This window comes from Solanum verrucosum, unplaced genomic scaffold (genome assembly GCF_900185275.1).
Source record: "Solanum verrucosum unplaced genomic scaffold, falcon-dt-bn FXZP01000231.1, whole genome shotgun sequence".
NCBI classification, from domain to species: Eukaryota; Viridiplantae; Streptophyta; class Magnoliopsida; order Solanales; family Solanaceae; genus Solanum; species Solanum verrucosum.
This window is the reverse complement of record NW_026020176.1, coordinates 1,084,960-1,098,170: the sequence shown is the minus strand read 5'-3', so window position 1 is coordinate 1,098,170 and position 13,211 is coordinate 1,084,960. Positions and strand designations below refer to the sequence as shown.

The 13,211-nt window shown below is 34.0% G+C and overlaps 1 pseudogene; it reads left to right on the top strand.

The window, feature by feature from the left end:
- Positions 1–1,353: 1,353 nt before the first annotated feature.
- Positions 1,354–9,304, top strand: LOC125828984 (syntaxin-71-like; annotated as a pseudogene).
- Positions 9,305–13,211: the final 3,907 nt, after the last annotated feature.

Here is a 13,211-nt window from a genome sequence, read left to right as displayed (position 1 = left end):
CCATAGTCAAATTTTGAACTTATACAATCAATTTAAACTCATAAATATGGAATAAAGAACCTTGTTTAATGACTATGAAAGGTTATAAAGAATCCTCAAGTCATTCATGCAAAGTCCTAAGTTAAATTAAAAGACAACTAATTTATTTTAAGAAACTTAACAATTTTATCCTATTCAAAAATTTGAACTAAATAGTTAGTTCAAACTCATAAACATGGATCCAAAGCTAATTACTAACTATGAAAGAATATGATAATTCTCAAGTTAGTCTAAGAGCTTAAATTGCCTAACTTGCAAGAGTTTTGAAAATTTAAACTACTTAAAAGAAAAAATGAGTAACATAATAGAAAACTTCCCCAAGGATTCATCTAAATTAATAAAAAAAAAGGTTAAAGAAAGTTAGCATCAATGATAATAATAAGAAAATATAAACAAGACATTTTCGACCCATATTAAGTCACTTTCGGGGCTGAATTGCCGATCTGCTGCTTGCTTAGTTACTGCTGGTGTTACGGTATAAATTGGACCAAGAAATCTCAATGTTTAGCCCCTCGGGGGACTGCTGGCTACTGCTTCGGTTAAATGGGACTGTTTAGAGGAATCAAACTAGCAAATCAAGTTGTACACTACCGTAGGACTACAATATGCCAAAACATACTCGAACAAGACTAAACTCTAAATCATTATATGATCCAAAAACAAAGGCACTACATAATGCGGAATCTTAACAGGCAAAACTACACTAACAGGTTTTACAAAATAGGCAGGCAAAGATGACATTTTAACAACACATACGAACTTTCGCAATACCAAAGATATAAACTCTAAAATCGATGTAACTAAACAAGATTTTTCAGTTCACATCCTTGATATATAAGGATACATGAATTGCATTTCAAGTTATACATGTCTAATAAAGAAAGCGATTAGAAAGAAATCAATAGCCACACACATGGATTGCGAAATTACTTAAGGATAGATTAAAGCAACTAGAAACACATATTTCATATGAGCTCAACTAAATAAAACAACTATAATATATTCACATTGCCTGCATATGAATTCAATGCAATCATCTAAACAATATTGAAGAACAGAAACTCACCACATTCGGTGATTAAAAGATCTGTCTATAAAATCAAGTAAGAAACAGATAATAGCTAGAATCGAAATGCCTTAAAAGAACAATTTTCCAGAGTTTGAGTTAAAATCAAAGCGAATCTAAAGCAGGCTACTCGAAACACACAAATCAAGAAGATTATCCTAAGACAAGGCACACAATTCCTAAACTAAAGCAACTCATGACCAAACAAATTCTACATAACAGAGATATAATTAGGCGAAAATAATAAGATGACACGAAGGTTACCTGGTTCTGGGCAACGAACTGGACGAGTGAGTTTGACGGAGACGATTCCACCCCTTTCAACTCGAACAACCACAAAATTTTAAACTACTGTGTTGAGAATTTCCGAACCTTTTAGGGCTACTCTCAAGTCTCAAAAAACGCTCCCCTTGAACAATGAGAAGAAGGCCTATTTATAAGGCCTAAAATCTCACAAAATTTGAAAAGATTTTCGATGTGGGACTGCTGCAAATTGAAACTCGTCTGAGAAACGATGTGGGAGAAGCTGAAATTTCCAATTTCCATTGGAACCTTCGAATAGTACCAAGGCTCGTGCCTTGCACACAAGGATGTACGTATTCGAGGGAGAGAAGAGTAAGTTGGGTCTGCGAATTTGGAAATTTGGGGCTCGGCTTGCCTCGTTCTTTGTTTGTTGTTGCCCTCATATGCGTGTATGAGGTGAGTTCATGAGATGTGTGTGTTGTGACTTGTGAGAGTAAAGAAAAGAATGATGGGTCTGGGTTGAAGGAATAAGGGTAATGGGTTGCTGGAGAAGGCTGATAATGGGCCAAAGAATTGGGTAGATTCTGGCCCAAAGGTTCAAGAAGAAAGTGGTTAGATTCACAATTAAGAAATAGCCAAATGAATTAATAATTTAGCCACACAAAATTAAGAAGCTAACCAAATTGAGTTACTTAACAAATTCGGCTAAAGCCTAAATAAGATGAATCAATATTAATTAATTAACGAGTTTCTTAATCTTAATGAAATAAAATAATTAACTTAATTGTAAATTAATGATTCAAAATTATAACCATAACTTAAACTAGTAAAATTACTCGCGCTTCGCGCGGGAATTTAATATCACGGAATTTATAAAATAATACTTAAAACATATTTGTCATTAAAACTAAAACACTTTATTGTCTTACATATAAGATTATGTAGTAACAAACATTAATAACGTAAAAAAAAATGAAAATTATTACATCTTATCATATATCTTTAACAACATAAGCATAAAGTAATGATTGTAAAAATACATACCAGGATCTGTAACATAAGCAATGGTGTTTGTGAGCCACTCAACATGAGCAGAGTACACAAATATGTAATTGTGAAGAAGAGGTTTACAATTTTCGTTGTTTTAAAATGAGAAGAAATCCCTCTGTTTATAGACAACAAATGGTAGTGTGAACAAATATTTATTGAGCCTTATCGGAAAAGTTACAACTATTTGGAAAAGTTGCAACCCTTCGGAAAGGTCACAACCTTTCATTAAAGTCGTAACTTTTCATAAGTCTCAACTCTTCATTAAAGTCGCAATTTTTTCATAAAAGTCGCAATTATTCATAGAAGTCGCAACTCTTCATTAAAGGCGCAACTTTTCATAAAGTCACAACTTTTCATGAAAGGGGAAATTAATTTTGGAAATAAATAAATTACAAGGGAAGTCTGATTTGTGGTAACGCCACATAGGCGGGCCTAAGGTTTTCTTTTATATATATGATTCTTTTAGGCATAGATATGCAAGTCTGAAGATAGTTATTAAGATCATGAACTTTGAGCTACATGTTGAAAATTTCGAGATCAAACCTAGGGAGGTTATATCCTAATTTTGAATTGAAAAACTAATATTCATGATATTTTGAAATGATAGTTTGGTGTCATGTTCACGCAAAAAAAAACTACTCAATTCAAAATGTAACTGTTGGGCCCGTGCTATCACGGGCCATACCTATCTAATTTATCCATATATCCCTTATTAATTGATTAACATATCTCATAAGTTTGATTAATTTTCATTCAAAAATTTTATTTTTTTATTTTATACAATAAATTTTTTATTTTATTTATGTTTTATATTATTATTATTATTTATATATCATATTGTATATATTACTTTACATATTATTTTACAGAATTAGAAATAAAAGTAATAACAATATTTTTGTAAAAAAAAGTAACAATTAAAGATTTAGACCCTCCCATAAAAGTAACAAATAACAAAATTTTCTTTTCTTAATTTACGTATTATTTTATTTTAGTTTGATTTTTTTTTAAACTTTAGAGTATTATAACAAAAGAAGAAGAAGATAATAGCTAAGATTGGATTAAAAAAAATAGGTAACAAATAAAAAAAAGATTCATCTTTTCAATATTTTTCAACAATATTGATTGAAAATTTGAATATGTAAATTTTAACTAATTAAATTAAAAATGTAATTAAAGTTTTTATCTTAGATGTTTAAAATAGTTTCTCTCGATAAAATAATCTTAATATTAAAAGCAAATTGATACTTATCCTTTTTCGTAATTTAACTCTCAAAAGCACTTTTTTAAAAAAATTGGCCATACACAAATTGCTTATTAAAAACAATTTTTAAATAAATTTGCCAAACACAAATTGCTTTTTTTGAAAAGCACTTTTCTGAAAAGCTATTTTAAAAAAACGCTTCTAAAAATAAGCAGCTTTTAGCAGCAGTGCCAAACAAGCTCTAAGATGAGACACTTATTTTTAGTAAGATGATCAACTAATATGAGATGGAGGGAGTATTGCAATGGAAAAGAATAAAAAAAATATTCTTAAAATACACGAAATTGAACAAAAATAGCCACATTAACAGTTTCATTTTAAAAATGCACTTGTTGTCAATACTTTGATCTAAAAATAGCCTTGTCATTAATTCTTTGATCCAAAAATATAAATATTGTTACTTTTGGGTAAAAAATGTCTCTTTCCCGAATATACATATTGTTTCTTTTTCCTTTTAAACACATTATTTTCCTAATCAATATAAGACATATATATAAGATCATAGTAACCTCATCACTAATTTTTCTTTAGATAATAATTAACAAAATTCTAATAAAATAGAAAATATTATTATTTTTTACTCTTTATTCTTGAGTTGAAATAGGATAAACATTTCCTAAATATTCATTGATTTTAAAGTTAATATAAAAAAATTATCAACAATAACTCCATCTATGATATTTTGTTTATTTGAAGCAATGTAATAGATTTTATATTTTATGGCGTTATTGTTGAACTTTAAAACCAATGATCATACTAGCAAATATGTATCCTTCTTTAATTTGAAAATATTGAGAAATAAAAAAGTTTCTTGTTTTATTAGGAAAACAAATTTATCGTTATTCAAATGAAAAATAATGATAGATTATTATGATCTTTTATATGAAAATTAATGATGAGTTACAATATTTTTATCAAATTTTAGAAAAAAAACATTTTAAATTCAAAAATAGCAAAAACAACATTTTTGAACTAAATTATTAGGGGCTGGTTTGAACCAAAATATTGACAAAAAAGATAATTTTGAAAATAAGATGACATTTTAATTGACGTTTTCTCCGTCCGTCTGTTCAAAACTTGCATTTGCAAGAAGTACAATATTTTGGAGCTGGTCTTTGAAGCTGGCGATGATTCTTTTGAAGCTGCTCTTTACACCGCCATCAATTCCAACATTGAAGCTGCTCTTCAGGTCACTTCAATTCTCACTGCTCTTCAATTTACTTCTTTTTTGTCACAGAAAGCCTAAATATCTACAGCCTACTCCTAAATTCGAATATTTGAAGGCATTTGGGGTAGTAGAAAGCAGATACAGCTTAGAAAGAAAAAAATAGAGCGTCTTCGGTGAGGATCAATGCAGATATTCTAAGAATAAAGGCTAGATTAATTGAGGATGTTCCCAAATTGCAAAGATTGGCTGTGAAGAAGGTGTGTTCATTTTGTTATCCTTCATAATTTGGTCAATTTACTCTACTGATTTTTCTCTGATGAATTTCTGTTTTGGGTTTATTGAACTCAATTGTGGCTCAAGAGGTGGGGAGATTGATAAGCAAGCTGATATTAGTAGAAAGAGGCATATTTGGGTTTTTGCGACTTTAGAAACACAGATCCTCTCACTGTTCTACTCAAGCAATAAACCAATGTACTGTGGACCACAAGACGAAATTACATGGAAAAGTTCATTTCTTGAAGTAGAACCTAAGAAGAGTTTGTATAATTCAAATTTTAATCAGCTTGAATGAACTTAAACCTTTTGTTTTAGCTATAAAGAGAGGTTTATGACTTATGAGTATATTTTGCTATCAGAGGAGGGTTATGAATGTTGATCTGAAAAAGATGATGTGGTTAAGTATGATTAACCTTAAGAACTTCATATGTTAATCAATTAGTTTTGACTTTGCATTGGGATTTCTTTGTCATTTATCATGCTTGCTTATCTTGAAAACAGCCTTTCTATCTTTGAGGTAGGTGTAAGGTCTTCATACACTGTAGCCACTACAGACCCCATTTTGTTGGACTATACTTGATATGTTAATGTTGTTGTTATCATGCTTGCTTACTTTACCTTTAGCTCCATGAAGGGTAACTTTCTGTTTTATTATCAGTATTGAAGGGTTGTTACTTGTTAGCTCGACAAAAATAGTACGATAACCTTGGAGTATGTGTAACAAACTAATTGACAGAAACAAAAATTGGGACACAAATTTTCTGATTTTCCATTAATTTGAGAAACACCATCTACAATGAAGGAAAAATAACCAATCCAACTAATGAAGTTATAACAAATAGAAGGTAAGAAAGGGAATTAGAGATTTGAACTATGAAATTGGGAAAGTAGCTGATAAGTATAGGAAAGTAGCAAGAGAAATATCTAGAAAGAGGTCAGTGGTAGAATACACGTGGAGGAAGCTGAAGTTAGTAGAGGCACGTGTGAGTCACATGGAGGCATGCATCAAACGGTTCATAATCTAGCACAACTGGCGTGATCAACAGTCCTAGTTAACCTAGCGGTTAATAGAATCTGTTATAACAGATATCAGCCGGAGCGAGGGAACCTAACCAACTATTACCAAATTATTCTCTCTTCTCTCCTTATTCTCTTCTCTCTTCCCTTCTTCCTCATTTCTTCTTCTCTAAATCTGCAGGTAACTGCCATGGATGAGCTGTTCTAAGCTTCCACCATAACAATCTCAAAAAGAATACAAATAAACCAAATCCAATTATAGCAATCCTAACTTAAACAAAAACATCAAAAGAACCCTAGGGGGAGCACCCCCATCTAAGAATGGTACTGTGTCCTCACAGTACAACATGAAAACACAAAGAGAATATGAGGAGCTCCCTGGACTGCATCACTCGCTGTCATCACTCTCGGTCGCCTCGATGTCATCAACATCATCATCCTCAGACCACTGTGCCGGAACATCATTACTCTCATCCGGTCTCGATGAGGAAAGCGGATCATTAGCTTTAAGGACCTTTCAAAACCCTTTCACCCCTTCCACACCCGGGTGAAAATTTTATCTCTTTTGTTCTCTCTTCTTCAACTTTTTGTGGGAGTGACTCAACTCACCATGTGATTTAGCAAGATCAATGTACGCCTTCTCCAACCTCAATAGATGAGCTTTTTGCTACCTTTGATCCTCCAAGAAAATGTCCAACTCCTGTTGTGGGACAAAGAATTAGGTCCCGCAGATGTCTCACCTGGCCCTTGAGGCAGCTTGGTCGCCAACTCTCGGACTACCCTCAACTCTTCTGCCAATGACTCAAATGGTCCCACCGCCGATGGTCTAGAAGAGCCAGCCTCAATACTGAACGCCTTCCCTGAATCATGTTGGTAGGTTACCAGTTCCTAAGAAACCTAAAGCAAATGATCCCAATAAAAGGGAAATGACCTATGAAGAAAAACAGAGACTCAGCACTCATCTTCAGAGTTTACCTTTAAAAAGCTCGATGCTGTTGTTCAGATTATTAAGAAGAGGAACTCAACATTTTATCAACATGATGATGAGATTGAATTAGACATAGACAGTGTTGATGCGGAAAGCTTCTGGGAGCTTGAAAGGTTTGTGACCAATTACAAAAAGAACTTAAGCAAGCAGAAGAGAAAGGCTGAACTTGCTCTGCAAGCCAGAGGAACTGCACGGACTGCCCCAGTTATGAATTCTGCTCCTATGGTTGCTGGGGCACTAAACAGTAATACTGGTAAAAATAACACTAGTGCTCGCTACAAATGCAGAAGCGGGAAGACAGATGGATGATGCAAGGAGGTCTCGTAGTTCAAGCAGTTCCAACAGCGATTCGGGTTCATCCTCAAGTGATTCCGATTGCGATAGTTCCTCTGGATCCGGATCAGAAGGGCCATTGATGCGAAAGGCCACTTAGCGCAGGAATTCTTCATGGATGTCTTTAACTGTGTACTCATCTGAAGGTTCCAAGATGAAGGTCCCCTTCTGGTTGAAGGATGGCTGCAATCAAGAACTTCAAGATTTATCATCGAAGTGCCTTGTCTTGATGATTTTGGAAGAGTTAGACATCTCATTCTTAACATTATTTGTGATGTTATCTCTATAAAAGTGTTATTGGTTATGGTAATCATGTGAGAGATGTAGCACCTGTAAATTGCTTAACCAATTTTGCTTATACATGTGCTGGGATTTTCATTCATATCGTTGCACACAGCGCAGCTAGGTTTGCTTGTGCAATGTCCTGCTGCTGGACCTGGTTGTAGTTGTAGAAACAAAGTTTGATGGTAGGATTGCATATTGTAAAAAACATCAAGGATCTTAAGTGGAAATGATAATGGGGGTGTCTACATATTTTCCCATTCATCTTCTGGGCATCCTTTTGCAAAGAATTTATATGTATCAACCAGGATTGATTCGGTTGAATGTCAGTTAAGCTCTCATGTCCATCCTCTTGTATGTCTGAAAATGCTCTAGTACTTGACCTCAAATCATCGTCCACTCTGTAGTGATGGCAGCAAGCCTTCTCTATTTAGTATGACAAATAGCTATAGAAGTATAATGTTACTTAAGAGCTTAGTCTGTGCAGCTGGTTCTTGTCACTGGTTCTCATACACTCCTTTCTCCGTTATTATATTATTAGGATTTCTTTAAGACCGTATTCCTCTAGTGTTTGCCCGTGCTTCACTAGAAATAACCTAATTTCAGTGCGTTTGTTTTGTCAACTAACAATTCTTCCTCTTGCAGGTTAAAGGGCTTTCAAGCAAAGAATTTGTTGTATGTAATGATTTGGTACTTGCACTGCCTCATAGGATAACTGCAATTTCAGACGGTGCAGCAGCTACACCCAAACAATCTGGTGGATGGGGAGGTTTAGGTTCTCGTGCAGAAATTAAATTTGATTTAGGTTATAAAGTTGCATTCGCTCCAAAGGCTTTTCCCCTCCATGCTAATCATTTATCCGCTTCAATGTTATACAATTCCTTTATCGTGATGATACGTTTATCATTTCTTTCTATATTTGGAATGGATACAAAATGGACAATTTGATGATGATTACTTTCAACAAACTGAAGAATCAAGTCAATTCCAACAAGAATATGAATTTTGCAAAATGTAACATGCATGTATTTTTTTGGAATATTTCATTAAGGTCTTGTTCATGATTCATAGGAAGTTTTTTGCCTTTTATTACATCTTATTGCTGACTTGTTGGTTCCTAAATACCGATGTATGGTTTTGTTTCGACTTCTCATAGGATCAAGGTTTGGAGGTCATATCAGAAAGTTTTGATACTTCGAAAAACATGGTCAGTGATATGAATGAGGTCTGGGATTCTTTTTGTGTGGTCTGTTTTGCTCCTTCTATAATGTGGATATTAATGATTGTCCAATCTATGAAGGAGTTGGATAGGCAAGTCCTCTGATGGATGAGACTGAGTCTAAGGTCCTAAAATCTTATTGTAGTTACTTAGTTTTAAAAAAGAGTTCAAAACTTGTGCTAATTTACTTTAATTTGTGGACAGATCGACAAGGCTACATCTGACCTTAAGAATACAAAAGTTAGGCTTAAGGGCACGATTTACCAGGTAAATTGAGCTTCCACTATCTTACGTCATTCTCCGTAAGTTGAGGCAGTTTGCAGGATAGTACTTCTATCTTTTGATGTTACCAGATTTAACAAGTCTTTTCCTTTTTCAACTGAGATCTAGCTGAAACTTCTGACATCATTTTGTTGTGCATAATTCTTGGAGGTGCGGCCTATTTGTATTGGTAAGTTCTCATTCTAACAATCTGTTAGAACCCAATGATTTATCTCACCCTGTTACTTTTAAGGATATTCAATTATTATATCCACGAATAGTACTATACCACAAATGTGAGGAATTGGTCAAGGAACTAAGACATTATAATTATATTACATCCACGAATAGCACTGGTTTAGATGTCTTTTGTCACGACCCAAGGTACCCCTAGGCGTAACATGGCGTAGAGGACCCCGAAAGGCCCCATACAAGCTACTTAGCATTAATAACATAAGACATAGAATGAGGAGAGGTAAAGAACAACATTTCAAGTTCAAGATTTTATAGAAGTAAAGCGGAAGTCTAAACACTTATCTCATTAGACCATCTCCAACCTACCTCTATTTTACCCTCCATTCTCTACATTTGGAGAGTAAAATAGAGAATGAGCTCTCCCAACCATTCTCTAAATGACTTTCTATTCTCCATATTCTCTAAATGACTTTCTATTCTCCATTTATGGAGAGGTGAATAGTAGTTCTCCAAATTGGGAGAACTACTATTCACCTCTCTATTTCACTTTTTCATTATTTTATTATTACTTTTATTATTTTGTAATTAATTATTTCTCTAATATTAGTAACTCATTTTAAATGTAATATAACATTTTAAAAAATATATTATTTAATATATACTACTTTCATCCCGAATTAGTAATGTTTCAATTTTTTAAAATTTTCGTCACTTTAATATAGTTTGATATCATCATTAATTTTCACTATGAAGAATGCACAAAATTAAAATGATAAGATGAAAATTTTAATTTAAAAATACAATACATAACATAATAATTTAAATACAAGATAACAATACATAACATGATAATTTAATTACAAGATAACAATGCATAACATAATTATTTTATCACAACAATAATTTAGTAATCCGGTAGGTTGTTTTCAGATTTAAGAATGTTCGGAAAAAATTAGTGTATGATTCACATAATTAGTGTAGTTGTGATTGCGGTTGTGCTTGTTGATTTCTTTTTTCAATTATTCGTAGTTGTTCTTGTTGCATGAAAATCTCGGATTTGAACAATCTTTAGCTAGACATAAAATAATTAAGGGTAAAAATGTTCATTTTGAACTTCGTAATGCATTAATAGAACATTTATGAGAGCAATAAAATAATCTTAAAAGTAGAGTATTTATGTAATTATATTTCATTAATATTTGAATTGTCCATTAATTTTTATATTATATAATGTTCGCTTGCAATTTATGTTTTTCAGAATTTGAGGAAAAAAATATAATTTTATATGAAGTAAAAATTTGAAAGGGTAAATTTTTATATTTAAATGAAAATTATATAAAGTGATTATTTGAAAAAAAGAAATAAAGGATGTATATTATGAAATAAGAAAATAAGAATGAAATAGAAATAATAATATAATATTGAGGAGAGAAAAAAGATTCGTTTTAGAGTAAAATAGAGAATTGGGTTGGAGTTGGTTGTTTCATATAATAGAGAACTCTATATTTGGAGGGTAAAATAGTGATTAGGGTTGGAGATGCCCTTAGCCATCTAGTACATAAGAATGAAATTGGGCCTATCCCATACATCATGTCCAAAACTGAAAGTAAGAAAGAAAACTGACCGTGGACTCTTCCACCTTCCTTGAACCCTTCCTTAGACCCTTGCCATAGAATATTTTTCACAAGGCTTGGGTTCAAGGATGGGTTCACTGACCGTGGACTCTTCCACCGTCCTTTAACCTTTCCTTAGACCCTTGCCTTAGAATATTTTTCACAAGGCTTGGGTTCAAGGATGGGTTCACTGACCGTGGACTCTTCCACCGTCCTTTAACCCTACCTTAGACCCTTGCCTTAGAATATTATTCACAAGGCTTGGGTTCAAGGATGGGTTCACTGACCATGGACTCTTCTACCGTCCTTGAACCCTTCCTTAGACTCTTGCCTTAAAATATTTTTCACAAGGCTTGGGTTCAAGGATGGGTTCACTGTACATGGACTCTTCCATCTTCCTTGAACCCTTCCTTAGACCCTTGCCTTAGAATATTTTTCACAAGGCTTGTGTTCAAGGATGGGTTCACTGACCGTGGACTCTTTCACCATCCTTCAACCCTTCCTTAGACCTTTCCACCGTTCTAAATCCTTTCGTACAAGTCTTTTTTTTGAGGTGTTACACCTTTCATTTCACCACATCACTTGATGTGGTGCAATGCATTATGCATTGGAAATTTTGCTTAATTGTATTATGTTTTATTCTTTGCACCATTGAGACAGCCCAACATGAATGCAATCACATAAATGCACATATCCGAGGAGGAAAATCAACTCCAAGCCAAAACATATTCAAAACATCATCTCATAAGGTCTATATGCAACTCATACTCAAATGCACATTAACATGAGAAGTCAATCAACTAACTTATTATTTTTCTTTTTCCCCCAAAATTTAAGCTTTTTCATGAACATGCACAAATGAGGAAATCATGGGAATATCTAAGACACATGACACCAAAGGATTAAACCATGAGGGACTAAATACCTCAACCTAGAGTAGGGACGGGGGGGATGAGATGAGGATATCGGGATATCATATCGTCCTCGGCCTCCCAAGTAGCACCCTCAACTAACTGATTCCTCCAAAGAACTTTCACTGAAGCAATTTCTTTATTTCTCAACTTTTTGACTTGCCAGTCTAAAATCTCAACCGAAATTTCCTCATATGAAAGATTCTCCTTAATGCCCAAACCTTCTAAGCGGACAATAGATGTCGGATCTCCAACACACTTCTTCAACAAGGAGACAATGCACCAATGCCATCTCACTAGGCAAATTCAAGTTCATAAGCGACCTTGCCAATACGTCTCAAAATCTGATATGAGCCCACATAACGGGGACTAAGCTTCCATTTCTTCCCAAATCTCATTACACCCTTTATGGGTGAAATTTTCAATTAGACCCAATCATTTACCTCAAACTCAAGACCTTTTCTTCTCACATCGGCATAGGACTTTCGTCGACTTTGAGTTGTTTTTCAACCTTTCTCTAATAAGTCAAACTTTCTCCATAGCCTCATGTACCAACTCGGGACCTATAAGGGCAACTTAACCCACCTCAAACCAACCTATTGGAGATCTGCACCTACCATATAGGGCCTCAAATGGAGCCATACCAATGCTTGAGTGATAGTTATTGTTGTACGCAAACTCCATCAAAGGTAAGTGATCATCCCAACTACCCTTGAAGTCAATTACACATGCTCTCAACATATCTTCCAAGGTTTGGATAGTATGCTCCGCTTGCCCTTCGGTTTGTGAATGAAAGGTCGTACTAAGATTAACACTTGTACTAAGACCCTTTTTGAATGATTTCCAAAACTGAGAAGTGAATTGGGTACCACAATCGGAGATAATGGATAAGGGGATTCCATGCAACCTTACCATTTCCTTCAAATATAACTTGACATTGTCCTCCGCCGAAAAAGAAACCTAGACGGGGATAAAATGATCCGATTTCGTCATCCGATCAACAATAACCCAAATTGAGTCATGTTATTGCCAGGTGTGAGGCAAACCAACAATGAAGTCTATGTTCAAATCTTCCCACTTCCAAGTAGCAATACTAATATCTTGAGATAAACCTCCCGACTTTTGATGCTCAACTTTTACTTGCTGACAATTGGAACACTTAGCAACAAATTTCGCAATATCTTTCTTCATCCCATTCCACCATATCTCCCGCAAGTCACGGTACATCTTGGTGGCACCCGGGTGTATAGAATATCAAGAATTATGGGATTCTGACAAGATCTGTT